The following is a 14,066-nucleotide window of genomic DNA, read 5'->3' on the forward strand; positions in this document are numbered from 1 at the left end:
GGCGATTGGTATCAATAAAACAGAATACTACAGTAGAGAAGTTGATTGAGAATATGTAGTAGTCGCGCATGTAGTGTGAACGGGTATCGTGAGAGAACAATAACTTTTTTGCCAGATTGTTGTAAAAGTGCTTATAAAATATTCTAACATTACGGTGGATAATCAGAGTTGAGTCTAGTTGACATGAAACTGAAATGCTAGGTTTTGGAGAGGTTATGGAGGGGGTAATTTCGCCCCTTATTAAGTTTTTATTTTATTATTTAAAAAAGTATCTGTAATTTCGTAATTTGCCATAAAATGTGCAGGTACTATACATAGGAAATGAAACTATTTTTCCGGATTTAAATCGCGTATATTTGTTTTTTCAAACAAATCTTTGTTTTTTCAAGGTTTGTTTGAAAAAACAAATATACGCAATTTCAATCCGGAAAAATAGTTTCATTTCCTATGTGTAACAATCGCGAAAACCTAAGAACTCGATAGGTACTATACAGTTAATTTTTTTTTTAAATTTACTGTTTCTTTGTGAGAATGTTGACGAGTACATGACGTACGCTGATACTGTTTATAAATGTGTTCTAGCCATTATCAGGGGCCAGTGACGTAGGGTTCCGCACTCTTTACAAATGTGCTTAATGCGCTACCAGAGGCCCCAATGACGATTGTTGAAAACAAAACAGCGTCGCTAAAACATCCGACGATCACAGATAAAGATGATTTGTGATGGTTTCTCGTGTGAAACGAAAGAGGGTAACTAAGGGCGGCGAATGAGAGCAATTAATTATTGTTTTATTCACTTACGCTAGTGAAGTTAGGGTTTACTTTGGGGACTTGTTTTATCTATATTTATTCATAACTGGCGATATCTATCTACGTGTAATCTCGAGACTTGACGACCTCGGCGGCCCGACTTGCACTGTGGGTGCTGGATGATGTGGATGAAGAGTACCGGGTTCGATTTCCGGTAGAACTAATATGAAAAATTAACTTTTCTAAATTGATGTGGGTGTTTTGGATAGTGAGCGAGTGAATACCGTTACCCTGGTATTCAAAATGCTTGGAACTGCCTAGTTTAAGACCAGGCAATTGGTGTGTGTGGTCTGCCACATTGTTTTTAATTTTTGCCTAGATAATGATTAGATAACAGTATTTTTCAATTATAATATTTTAATTTTTGAAGATACAAATAGCTTATTTCACATTGTTATAGAAATTAAATTAACAATTCGATACTGATAGAATGGTGAGAACTACTGACAAAAATTTTGGTCTAATTACAGGCACATGGACTTGTCAACTTATGTCTTAGGGTGACGGGCGCAGTGATAGTGCCAATCAGGTCTTTGCTGTTTAAAGCTCTGAGTGGCACTGCAACGGTTATGGACATGCGTGTGGCTTACCACCAGTCGCCCGGTTTATTAGAAATTGAATAAATAACAAACAAGCATTGACAGCGTACAGTCAAAGTTGTGGATAAATTTATTCCTACTGCGGCCGAGCACATCGACGAGCGTGGCGACGCGATGGCCTTCGAACCTATCCTGAAAATGTACGTTTCACGTAAAATTTACAATGTAAAAATTTATAGCAGACGTTAGGAACTCCGGTGAGTCAAATTAAAAATTTCACATAAAAACCGAAACACTTAAATGGTACCTACTTACGAAAATAACCAGCTTAAATGTTTATTAAGTTTAAAGGCGAATTCGCTACATAATTATACATAATATTCTAATTATGTTTATAAAGAAATCACAGCGGCAAAGCGGTACAACCTCCGTCCATTACCGAATGAATAATTCAAGTTTAGAGCATGAAAACGCTTCGATAAATTCCTGCTTATTACGTAAGAAGTGGCTTTTACGCCGCGGCGGTTTATTTTTTTAACGGCTCAAATACGCTTTAATTGTAGGTGTATTGTAAACTTATTACTTTTGCCATCCAAATAGGCGAACGTTTTCTTGACCTACTGCCTCTATTTTTAACGGTCTATGCAAAAAATAAGCATGTTAATGGTTTCAGCCGAACCGAGCTATTATTAGAGAAAATATATCCGAGAAAAAAACATGAATTTATTGCCATAACGGGCCTGCCCATAAACACACCACAAAGCAATAAACTGCAAAATCAAAAGGCAACAAAGTCGTAACTCAAACTCGCAACGTCCTACGCATCGACAACAATGACAAGATGAAAAGCAAAACTTTAAACAAAAGCAAAAAAGAATGCAACCAAACATAAACGCTCATGGCTCGCATTCGAATCGCGCAATAAAATAATAATTATACACATGTGACTTATTAGCCGTACGCATTATGGATCATGTGAAAATAAAACACAGTGACCATACCAATTTCCACTTACAAAAACAATTCATCGTAACTCGTAATAGGGATGTAAGTGCAAATGCGGACGTTTTGTAGTTACATCGTTCCGTTGTCTCGGATGAATTGTACGGGCAAAATAACAAAAGGTTTAACAATAGAAGTTCGTCGTATCATTTGTTAAACGTCCCTTTTGACGACGACCACTATTATTTTATGAATGATGCCCATGATGCCGATGATGCCGGGCGGACGCAGGGCGGACGTGGGGGACCAAATACAAAATATTTTGCAACGTAATGAATCTGTGTGGCAATGCGTACCCCAAATCTTAATGTAATATAATAATATCAATACCTTAAACAGTAAAAATGTACATAAACAGATATTTTTTATATAATTATATTATTTTTAAAGAGTCGTATATTTTTTAATTATTTCCTAGATCAAACAACGAACAAATTACTGTTAAAAGTAAGCCCTAATAAAACAATTGACAGAATTGGCAAAATAATTTATTAAAGTAGGGCAACTTCGTCACACGACAACCCCATTCATAAAGTTTTTTATCGTCCATTTTAATTCACGGCAAAGACTTACGACCTTTTATCCCGACATCAAATTTTATATTTACTAATCACACAATACAGTTTACTTTTGTACATCAAAGGGATGTTAACAGAGTCGGAATTTGTTGCATCGCTTCGTCATTTGACTAACGATACCTTAATGTGGAGTATTTAGTGAAAGGCGAATGGTCTCATTGTTGCGACGCAATGTATCGAAAACTTTTAATTTTGGTTTATGACTCGAGTGTAATATGCCCTTTACAACCCTTTGTACAGAAGTGGTGTGTGAGACTTTTGACTTTTTGAAAAATGTTTGACAATTTAGTCAAAATATGTTATGATTTAATTTAAAAAATGTGTGTGCTTTTAAAAAGAAATATAACACATTAATTATTACAGTCCGGTAAAGGGACAATGGAAAAAAACTATTCAGTGTATTGCGATATTACTTACATACATGCTTAATTTCCGTGTGGTGCCGGCCTAGAATAGCACCACCTCCCTTCTCATTCTGTGGGTGTCGTAAAAGGCGACTAAAGGAAAATTGCAGAAGACGGGCAGCAGCGGCTTCTACCATCTTGGCCAGAAATGCGATCATCAACCCGCCTGCTAAGCGTGGCGATTATGGCAAAATCCCCCCATTATTGGCCCATAGTCCCCAGCAGTCATGCTCTTCCTAGTCACAGTAGTAGCTTTGGAAACAGGGCATGGGGCGCGAAGAATCCTCGGGGGAGACCCGGCTACCATACGACGACGGCGACTGGACCTGGCAACCTACAATACGCGCACATCGAGGACCGACGCAAAGCTCAGAATTGGAAGAAGCTATTTGTAAGTTACGCTGGGATATCATTGCGTTATCTGAAGTCCGAACCGGGAGGGCGACCAGCAGTCCCTTGGCGGTATCGGGTTTATCGTCCACAAGTCCCTTGTTAATAGCGTGATTTCCATCAGAAGTGTGTCAACCAACAAAAAAATCCGTACGGTTGGGTCCAAGTTTTTCAAAACCCACCGTACCAGAATGAAGGCACTCTCCGACAAAACACTCCAACTCATGGAGTCATGAAATGAGGCTACAGAACTCAGAGGATGCAAGTCACTATAGGCGGCTAAAAGCGTATTAAAGGGGCCATTGAGCGGAACAAACGCTCAAGGTGTTCGCGAGAGACCTGTCTATTGGGCAAAGCCATCTGACGAAGCCGAAAACTGATGACGGTAGCATCATTTCATCTAAGCCTGAAATCCTGAGGGAGATAGAGAGTTTCTATCGACAGTTATACTCCACGAAAGCACTTGTTGAAAGCGAGGCTAAATACCCGAGAGCCAATCATACCCGACATTATACCAAAGATATCCCGGACGTCAGCCTGTATGAGATTAGTGTGGCTCTCAAACAACTCAAGAACAACAACGCGGCGGGCGATGATGGAATCACAACGGAACTTCTGAGATCGGGCGGCAAGCCGATACTGAAAGTCCTCCAGAAGCTTTTCAATTCTGTCATCGTCGAAGGTCGAACGCCGAAGGTATGGAGCAGAAAGCGAGGTCGACCTGTTCTTCAAAACGGGTGATAAAACACTCTTGAAGAACTATCGGCCAATCTCGCTTCTGACCAATATCTATAAGTTGTTTTCGAGAGTTGTTACAAATCGTCTCGCTTGCAGGTTTGACGACTTCCAACCTCCCGAATAAGCCGGTTTCCGAAAGGGTTTTAGTACAATAAACCACATCCATATGCTGCGGCAGGTTATACAGAAGATTGAGGAGTATAACTGACCACTTTGCTTAGCGTTTATGGACTATGAGAAGACCTTTGATTCGATCGAGACCTGGGCGGTGCTGCAGTCTCTCCAAAGGTGCCAAGTAGACTATAGGTATATCGAGGTGTTAAGGCGCTTATACAAAAACGCCACTATGTCAATCCGTTTACAGGATCAGAGCTCTAATCCTATCCAATTGGGACGAGGCGTGAGACAGGGAGATGTGATATCTCCGAAACTGCTCACTGGTGCGTTGGAGGATATTTTCAAGCTTCTGGACTGGAAAGAACTTGGCATCAACGTCAATGGCGAGTATCTAACACACCTTCGATTTGCCTATGATATAGTTCTTATGGCTGAGACCTAGGGAGACCTGAACACAATGCTCGAAGATCTCAGTAGTGTTTCCCAAAGAGTGGGTCTTAAGATGAATATGGACAAGACGAAGATCATGTCGAATGTCCATGTTGTACCCGATCCAGTCAAAATTGGGAGCATTACAATCGAAGTTATTGACCATTACGTATACCTGGGGTAGACAGTCCAGTTAGGTAAGTCCAAGCTTGAGAAAGAGCAGCGTTCGGAAAACTATAAAAAAATCTTTGCATCCAAATGACCTCAGTGTCTCAAGACGAAAGTCTTTGATGAATGTGTGTTGCCAGTGATCACATATGGATCAGAAACGTGGTCCCTCAGTATGGGCCTCATAAGAAGGATCCAGGTTACTCAACGGGCAATGGAGAGAGCGATGCTCAGTACTTCCCTACGTGACAGAATCAGAAATGAGGAAATCCGTAGGAGAACTAAGGTAACCGACATAGCTCAGCTGTAGTGGCAGTGCGCGGGGCACATAGCTAGGAGAACCGATGGCCGTTGGGGCGGAAAGGATCTTCAATGGCGACCGCGCACCGGATGACGCTCAGTGGGTAGGCCTCCCACCAGGTGGACCGACGATCTGGTAAAGGACGCGGGGAGCCGATGAATGCGGGCAGTGCAGAACCGACCGTCGTGGAGATCGTTGGGGGAAGCCTATGCCCAGCAGTGGGCGTCGTATGGCTGAATAATGAAACTTAATTATTACCACATCTATCATCTTTTTTGTTCTTGTTACACTAGATCTGCCCTTGTTTAAGAAAATGCTGAATCTAATTGAGATATATACGCCGATGTAGATCTCTGCCCACTTTTTCCATCCACAGTCGCACTATAAATTTTGCCGTTATTCAACTAATATCCGCCTTTTCCATTCCTTTCTTATGACTGAATCATCGAAGCATTCCTTTATTTATCTTAGTTACGCCTTCATCTTTTACACTACAATGCTCTTTTACTACATAGTTCCTCAAGATAAACAGTATTTATATTGCATAACTTACCAATGCTACATGGTACAGCCGTTTTATGGTAAAATTATATTCATTATTACAATAATAAGGTTATTATTGATTCACAAGGATATAAATAATTACTTTAATTCTGTCTCCCATACTGTAATTTAGGGAGACAGTGGTTCCCAATCAATACACGTAATAATATATATAACGTTGTCAACAAATTATCAGTATTTTTATTGTTTTTTATTTTATAATATCAAGCGACGGGACGAATAACTCACAACGGGCGCCCGATGGTAAGCTTCATGCCTGTCCGTAACAGTTGCAGTGCTACTCAGGGCTTTAAATAGCAAAGATCTGATTGGCACTGCCACTGCGCCTGTCGCCCTGAGACATAAGTTGACAAGTCCCATGTGCCTATAATTTCACCAGCACCCTTACCCTTCAAAAACGAATTCTTTCACAAGGAGCTCTACTGCTACTCTATTTTTGTTTAGAAGCTGTTGTCGATAGATGATACGTTTGGGGGTTCACAAAAGTAATAGTTTCATGTAACCCATTCGTTTGGCTTTATTAAAGTTTTAATATGTAGGAGCTAGTCCACTGACAAGATTAGCTCAATGGTGACGTTCCCAAATGAACGCTGGTAAAAAGCAATATAGGCGACTCCCTTGCGAGATTAACCAAGCTAATACTGAAGAAAGCCGATCAGCATTGCTGCCAGCTAGTGGTGGGAATAACTCGACTAATAAATAATGAAATAAGTCGAATAATTTAGCTCGTAATTCGACTTTTGCGAAAATATGTCATGTTTAAAGTGTTATGGAAGTTTTTGTATGAGTTGTTGGTTGTCAGCTTTACTACTCAAGTTTTACTCTTATTTAATTTATTTAAATATTTAGTTGTTGTTAACATAATAATTAAAATAATGTGTTGTTTCATGTTGTTGCAACGCGTATAATTTCAATATTCATTTTCAGCTTTACTGTACTGTCAGGTCATACGTGCACAATAGTCTGTACTTGAGGTAGAATTTAGTGTTCATATTAATTCCTCTAATATCGAATAGTATCTTACGCATCCCTTCTGTGGCGCTCGGCGCCTCCGCAGGGTGCCTTTGTACCATTTTATTGGCGTCCGCAGACTCCCAGGACAGCCATTGTTGCAGCCGGGTAGTCGACAATCGGCTGTGTTACCCTATTAGCTCTGTATGATACGCCATATTCGCTAATTTCTTTACAGGGGTTGCGACATTTAGCTGGATATTATTTTATGACGTGTGATCGTCGGACCACATGGCAACGTTCGGCTAATGATGGGAAGCCAACGAATATAATAATGGCATAGAGACTTTTTTCTATTACTTTCATGTGTAACGAGATGAAATACTATGTAAGTATTATATTATTTATAGGTATATCTGACAAGCACGCGTTTTCTTTAACGTGAGTACCTAATGTTAATTGGACGTAGTTAAACAAAAAGGGTCCAATACACATACAGTAACTTTCGAGATACGGCAGTTTGAAGTTTAAAAGTGTTTCTCACTCTTGTTTTATTATCAAAACTTATAATGTGATGTAACTCCAAAGATATTTATTTATGTTTATGTGTTGGATTTTTTGCTGATCTAAGTGGTTAGACTTTAGGAACCTTTTGGTACATATAACTAATTTTTTTGATAATTTTGTGGATTGGATCTTTTTGCTTAACTACGTCCAATTGTATGCATAGTGTTAATAGAGATTTGCACATGAAAACTATGTACAATGGGAGATATACATTTTTTATGAATTTTCGTAAGCCTCCGATGAAGTTGTGTGTTTTGATATACTTAGGTACCTGCATAATTAGCTTCTCGAGTTTTGTATACAGTTATTGGGCGCTAGGCATTGACAAATTAAAGAAGAATTGGTTTTGCATTGAATCGTAATGCAACTAATTTGTCTTATTCCCCGATCCTTTTAGAAAAACAGCCCCCATGTCCCTTACATTAAATTTTTTTGCAACAATACAAAGTGATTCAATAGCAAGTCGCAAAGTCCATTGAGGACCATTCGCGTGCGAATAAAAGTGGCCTCGGGCTACCGATACCCGCTAACTACTTCAAATAACTCTCAACTGAATAAACGTATAAGTAAGTACACTTATAACACTTTTAAGTGCTTGTAAAACACTTTTATGACTTTCTAAAGCTGTTTGTAAATTTAATCTGTTTGCAACAGCTCGACGTGAACAGTTTTTTTCGATATGAATTAGGTTTTTCCAAAATTTCATTAGCTATTGTCTATCAGCGATCTTAATCAATAAATGGAATGTATTATAAAACGTGCTTACCCTTACGATATAATGAATTGATGACTATGGTCGTGGTTGTCATACAAATTGGTCAACAGTAAGCGTAGCGCTATTTCGCCGCGGCCTTCGGGAGCAGAGTGGCGCAGTGGAAGCGTGCTGGGCCCATAACCCAGAGGTCCGTGGATCGAAACCACGCTCTGCTAATTAATACCAGCTTTCTCTTATAACTTTTTGGTTTTTTTTTAATTTTATTTGAAATAGCATGTTCTACACAAATGTGTACCTTTGTATCCACAAACGTACACATTTGTGTAGAACATGACAAATTTATGTGGGTATTATATGTATATATACTTGGCGTACAACTAATTTATCTTTAGGCTAAGAAAAACATTAAAATGTTAGCATAAAAATCATAAAAAGCTTCTCAGTAACACTTTAACCGTTATCATTTCAGTGAACAAACAGGTTAGAAAACCGAGCGTTTGTAAATAACTATGTATTTCACAATCAAAAACAGTTTCTTGTTTTCCGAGCTAGCCGTGCCCCAGCTGCTAACCGCCACGGCGCTAGCGTAGAGCCATCGAGAGTTTAGTATAAAAACAAACCGACAAACACAAATAGGCGACGTTTGCTTTATCATGGGATATTGATAATTTGCCGCACGTGCTCGTTGGATGTTTTTCTTTTTTCGGCTTCGGTGATGCCCCAGACCTTTGTACGCTTCCATAACAAACAACACAGCGTTTTCACGGTTACATGCTTACAGTATACCCTACTGATAGATTATCCTATTCTAACTGTGTACCTCAAAAATATTGCACAGATAAGAGGTAAAGAAATATTACAACTCTATTGGAATTTATTTTCCATAAATGTTGTTTGAAAGAAAAGTCGTTGTTGCTTACCCAAATCTTCACCCTTTGAAATGCGGTGCACTACTTACTGGATACTTCGGATAATGCAGGTGGGTATGTGATTCTAATTCCATTGTTGTTATTTTTTATTGGTTCTCTCGTAAAAAGCGTAATGAACTGCAAAATATATCACTAAGTAACTACAACGTAACTACTGGCCTCTCGCATCTGACGTCACCCTTCCAACTTCATTACGTCACCCCTCACGCATTATCATGCAAATTCTAATTTTAAACCACTTGTTATCTAGTTAGCGCCCAAAAATACCTACCTCCAATGCAGGGTGCTCAGTCCCTTCTGCCACACCCTAAATTAGCCGACGGCCGCCAACTTCACCGAACATAATCGATGGCAATTGACAAACGAAGCGTTCTTCTGTCAAATTCTAGTTTTCGGTAACAAAAGACTAGCTAACATAGCTGTGCTGTCGAAAAAGACATTTGTCAAGCTAATTGTTGTGTAATATGAGTTCGAGAGTAGCAAAAATATGTTGGTTCCAGAATGTAGCCGGAGGTGAGTAAATGGGGGCTTGTTATGGTAATAGGCGCCCCGGGCCACGACAGCGGTAGGGGCGCTAGCGCAACATGTGCAAGACGTTCGAGTGGTCATCGATTCGAGAGCTAACGACGACCTGAGGCTCCAGAACAGCGAGCGCTTTGGCAATTGATTTATCCTGGCGGAGAATAAATGGACTTACAAAATTGTTACTATCACCCATCTGTAAACTAATGCATCCAAAGAACAATGTAATTAAACTATTCGGATCATTAAAGTAATGACTAAGCCTTTTATTGTCCTTTAAACTCTTAAAAAATACCCTCTTATTTACGCAGGCAGGAAATAAAGTATAAATCACAAGGCTGTTGAGTCTCCACTTAATATTTAGGTATGAAATTAAAAGCACCCCCGAAGCAGGGACACGAAGGGTTGTAATGCCTAATGACTGAATTTATGAACTTGGTGCTTTATTTTAGGGTCAGTCGATGAAATTGCTGTCTAGCGTTTGGTGATACTACAAATTTACTTTTTTAAAATACAGTAGGTAACACTGTAAAATAAATAACTTTCTATTAAAAAAAGGGGTAAACAAGTATGTTTATCAGCTGCTTTATTGGAATTACATCATATTTCGCATCATATTTGCCACGTTTTATAGAAATCGGTTAGTTAGCCACTCTTGAGGTGGAATATTTTCTTCACATTTAAACGGGACAAATATTGAGGTAACCTTTTTCCAACTAAAAAAGAATCATCAAAATCGGTTCACAAACGCCGGAGTAATCGCTTAACATACACACAAAAAGAAAAACACAGTTGAATTGAGAACCTCCTCTTTATTGAAGTCGGTTAAAAAATTTATAGTCATAAAAAATTTATAATAATAAATTCATAATCAAATGCGTCCAACGATGTAACAATCTTGATATGTAATAAAATATTAATATATAAACAGCGGTGGTGGTTTAATTGACAAAGATTGCTTATCAATTAAGAGGTCGACAGTTCGAGTTCTTGTGGCATGTACAACATACAACTTTGGTTTCTAAGTTACCTATATTTGTGAATGCAACAATGATGGTGAAGGAAACATGTATTTCAAAATGTAGATATTCATAGATTTGCGCCATTTTATCAGCAAAACATGAGGACTGTTTTATTGTGTGCACTTGTACTGCCTCTTGTAAATCATATTTTAAGCAAATAAATATTTATTTGCTTAAATACTGTCTCCGTGGCCGAACGGTTACTAAACCGACTGCCATGCAGAGGTCCCAGGTTTGATACCCGGCCCGGGAGAAATATTTGTATGGCCTACATTTATTCCTCTCGTGAGTTTGGATGTAATTTGTGGTTGTCTATGTGTGTGTCCATGGCACCCGCGGCACAGGGTTTCCCTAGTGTAAGGCTATGTTAAGTGTGTCCGTGTCCGTTATTATTCATTAACATAGTGATGTCACCTGCATGTCGAAGAAGGTCCACCATTCATGGAAAATTTGTCAAGTTTTCGGCGTGGCGGATTATGATCTAGACCCTTTTAAAGGAGAACCGTGCCCAGCTGCGGGACGTAAAATCTGTTGATGATGCTGATGCTGAGTAAAATCTCTTGCTTACTATAAAGTTTCGAATGACCAGTGACGTCTACAATTCATTGTAAAACGAGTGACTGCAATATCAACCCCTTCGCTTATCTCGTTTATTAAAGAGAAGTTTTCGTCTGCGGATTATTTGCTTTCATGAAATGCATTCGCCATGACATGAACTCAATCTGAGAGGATTTTGATCGAGTGCAACACGAATTGAGTTCAGAACAGTTCCTCTGTTAAGTACAGAATATCGGTGTAAAGAAGAGTGTCCAGTTTTTTATGTAGCAAATTAACGAGCTTCTAAAAATATTTTCTCACGTACTTTCGATGTAAGTCAGATTAGCGTTAACAAGGCGTGCCATAAATATCTAATGGACGTTATTTGTCAGCGGACACTTGTCTAAATTCACAGCTATCATTGATTTACGGTGGGGCCATAAACCGCGGCGGCGCCAGAAATGAGCCGCGGCCGCAGTCGCTGCCCGCGCGGTATGTCACGTATCCCATGACGCATGCCTTCGCCATATCGCCTTGATGAGGCCGTGCTGAGCCTCTAAACACATACTTCCATTATTAAAATTCCACTGGAAATTAAAAAATACGCTTATTACTAGTATTATAAAGTTTTTCAAGCAAATATAACTTTATGTTTTTGAAAACTGTAGTAATTTAATAAATTTCTCAAAAATTATTTTATATTATATTGTTCTCTTTGTAATATCCCCAGAGCATATCATGCATAATGAAGCAAAATTATAGTATCGATTGAATCACATTGTAATTGGTTGATTGGTTTTTAGTGCAGATTTAAAATATCCATACGTAGTCGAACAGTTGTTATGCCACATGTCTTACAAAAGAAGATATGCATTATACGAGCACATTTTGCATTTTTATAGAATGACTACCTAAAGTGTTGTATACTTTTAAGAAATTCCATGTATTAAAAAAATATACATTATCCGTTAATCTTTTACTTACATTTGAACGCACGCGATATCTCCATCCCTTTCTGTCGCTCTGTCTCTGTCACATTTTGACAGGTACGGATTACCACGTGACACAGTCACGGCATCACGTGACTGTCACCGAGGATTACAGCTCGTGTCGCTGATAATTAACCACTGATACTAAGTTTCTAGTTCCATATATATAGCCACTTCGTTATCGTATTTAAAACAGCTTTGTAGAATTATGTTTTGAAATGTTGACACTCATTACACTTGGACATTTTACTAGTGAAGTCGACCGGGTTATTTACATTACAAAAGTGGGATTTTAAACATTTTTACACGCGTAAAAAGTAGGAAAGCAGCTCTTTCGCTGAAAGACGTGGCCGCACTGGCTGAACGGCGGCACTCTCAACTAAATTTTCAATTCAAACAGGGTCTTTATAAGGGTAGTGACGCTGTACAAAATTTACATATCGACGTAATAAAGCAAGCGGGTGTCTGATTTGAATTCTGGCCGCGCTTTTATGGATTTTTGTTTTGCGCTTCGCGTTGTCCCATCGGCGCGATTCGCTTTTGTTTCGCTGTTTAACCTACTCTGGAAAAGCAAACTGCGATTCGTTTAGATCGCGGATCAGCGGGATATGTTAAATTGAAATTGAGACTTGCTTCTCGTTTATGAATTGTAAAATACATCTCTATTTTCAAACCTAGAACGATATACGCGTATAGTACGCTTATTTGATTTGGCTTGTGTACATAAGTTTGCATTAATCACGTAATGCCGTACGAGGAAGTCCGTGACAGTGCATATGCGTAGATCTAACATTCTGAAATTGAAGAACATAATATGCCATAGTGTGTTTATATTAAAAGTTACGCGACCATGTTTGTCACATTAAAAAGCATATGTCGAGAACGATATTTTGTTGGGCGCGATGATTTACTCGTTCCTTCCGTTCTCCCCCTGTCACTCATATGCTTGTACCTACACGACGTTTACCTAGAGAAAATTTCCGCTGAACTTGCCTACAACAGTTTGAAACCACGTAAGTGGTCATCACATACTTGGCCGAGTTCTAAGAATACATACCCAGACAATCATAGGATTGCTATAAAGCATGGCATCATTTCAAAATCCATGTGCAGTTTAGCATTCGCTGCGATGGCTGGATCATAAAATGACACCGCCGTCGATATTCGCAGTCGGTTTATAGCGATTCACTAACTCGTAAAGCAAACGGGGTGTGGTGGTTTATATCAATATGATTACTCTTTATATTACATACGATTTGGTTATTGTTTGTTATTTTAGTTGAACGTTTCGATTTTTGGAATCTGTAACGTTGTGTTGTTTTGAGATTTTTATTTACATACAGACATAATGGCGGTGGTGACGCAGCGGGAAAATAATTGGGTATGTACCTGTCAATAACGTAATTTCTAATTTACGTGCATTTGTAAAATTTAGTAGCAATAACTCTTGTTACCGAGACGGAAAAGATCATAATGAAATTAACTAGCCGAAAAAGGTTCACAAACCCAGTCAACACTTTGACCCCTCAAATGATCAGTAGTGGGACGTCCATGAATTGACAGTAATAGCTGTTTTTTTTTATAATTCCAGGGACGGGCCGAACATGTCAAGTCGGCCTGGTGTTAGGCGACACGCCAAAACATATTAGTTACAGTGTCACTTAAAAGCTTTAAGCCGCAAAGATCTGAGGGTCACTGCCGCTGCGTCTGTCACCCTGAGACATAAGTTGGCAAGTCTCATGTGCCTGTAATTGCTTCTATCGCCGAACGGTCACCATGCCAGAATACCCGGGT

General features: G+C 39.1%; 1 long non-coding RNA gene and 1 other non-coding gene across 2 annotated transcripts in view; one reads left to right on the forward strand and one right to left on the reverse strand.

The window, feature by feature from the left end:
• LOC113236877 overlaps positions 1 to 12,371 on the reverse strand; it is a 53,476-nt gene extending 41,105 nt beyond the window's left edge. The window contains exon 1 of the long non-coding RNA XR_003310992.1: positions 12,268 to 12,371. This is a non-coding gene — a long non-coding RNA (uncharacterized LOC113236877). The remainder of the gene's footprint in view (positions 1 to 12,267) is intronic.
• On the forward strand, positions 8,417 to 8,488 carry Trnam-cau. Its single transcript has one exon. It is a non-coding gene; the product is annotated as a tRNA-Met (tRNA).
• Positions 12,372 to 14,066: the final 1,695 nt, after the last annotated feature.

The sequence above is a fragment of the Hyposmocoma kahamanoa genome, unplaced genomic scaffold (genome assembly GCF_003589595.1).
Source record: "Hyposmocoma kahamanoa isolate Upper Pololo Valley unplaced genomic scaffold, ASM358959v1 92, whole genome shotgun sequence".
In the NCBI taxonomy this organism is placed as follows: Eukaryota; Metazoa; Arthropoda; class Insecta; order Lepidoptera; family Cosmopterigidae; genus Hyposmocoma; species Hyposmocoma kahamanoa.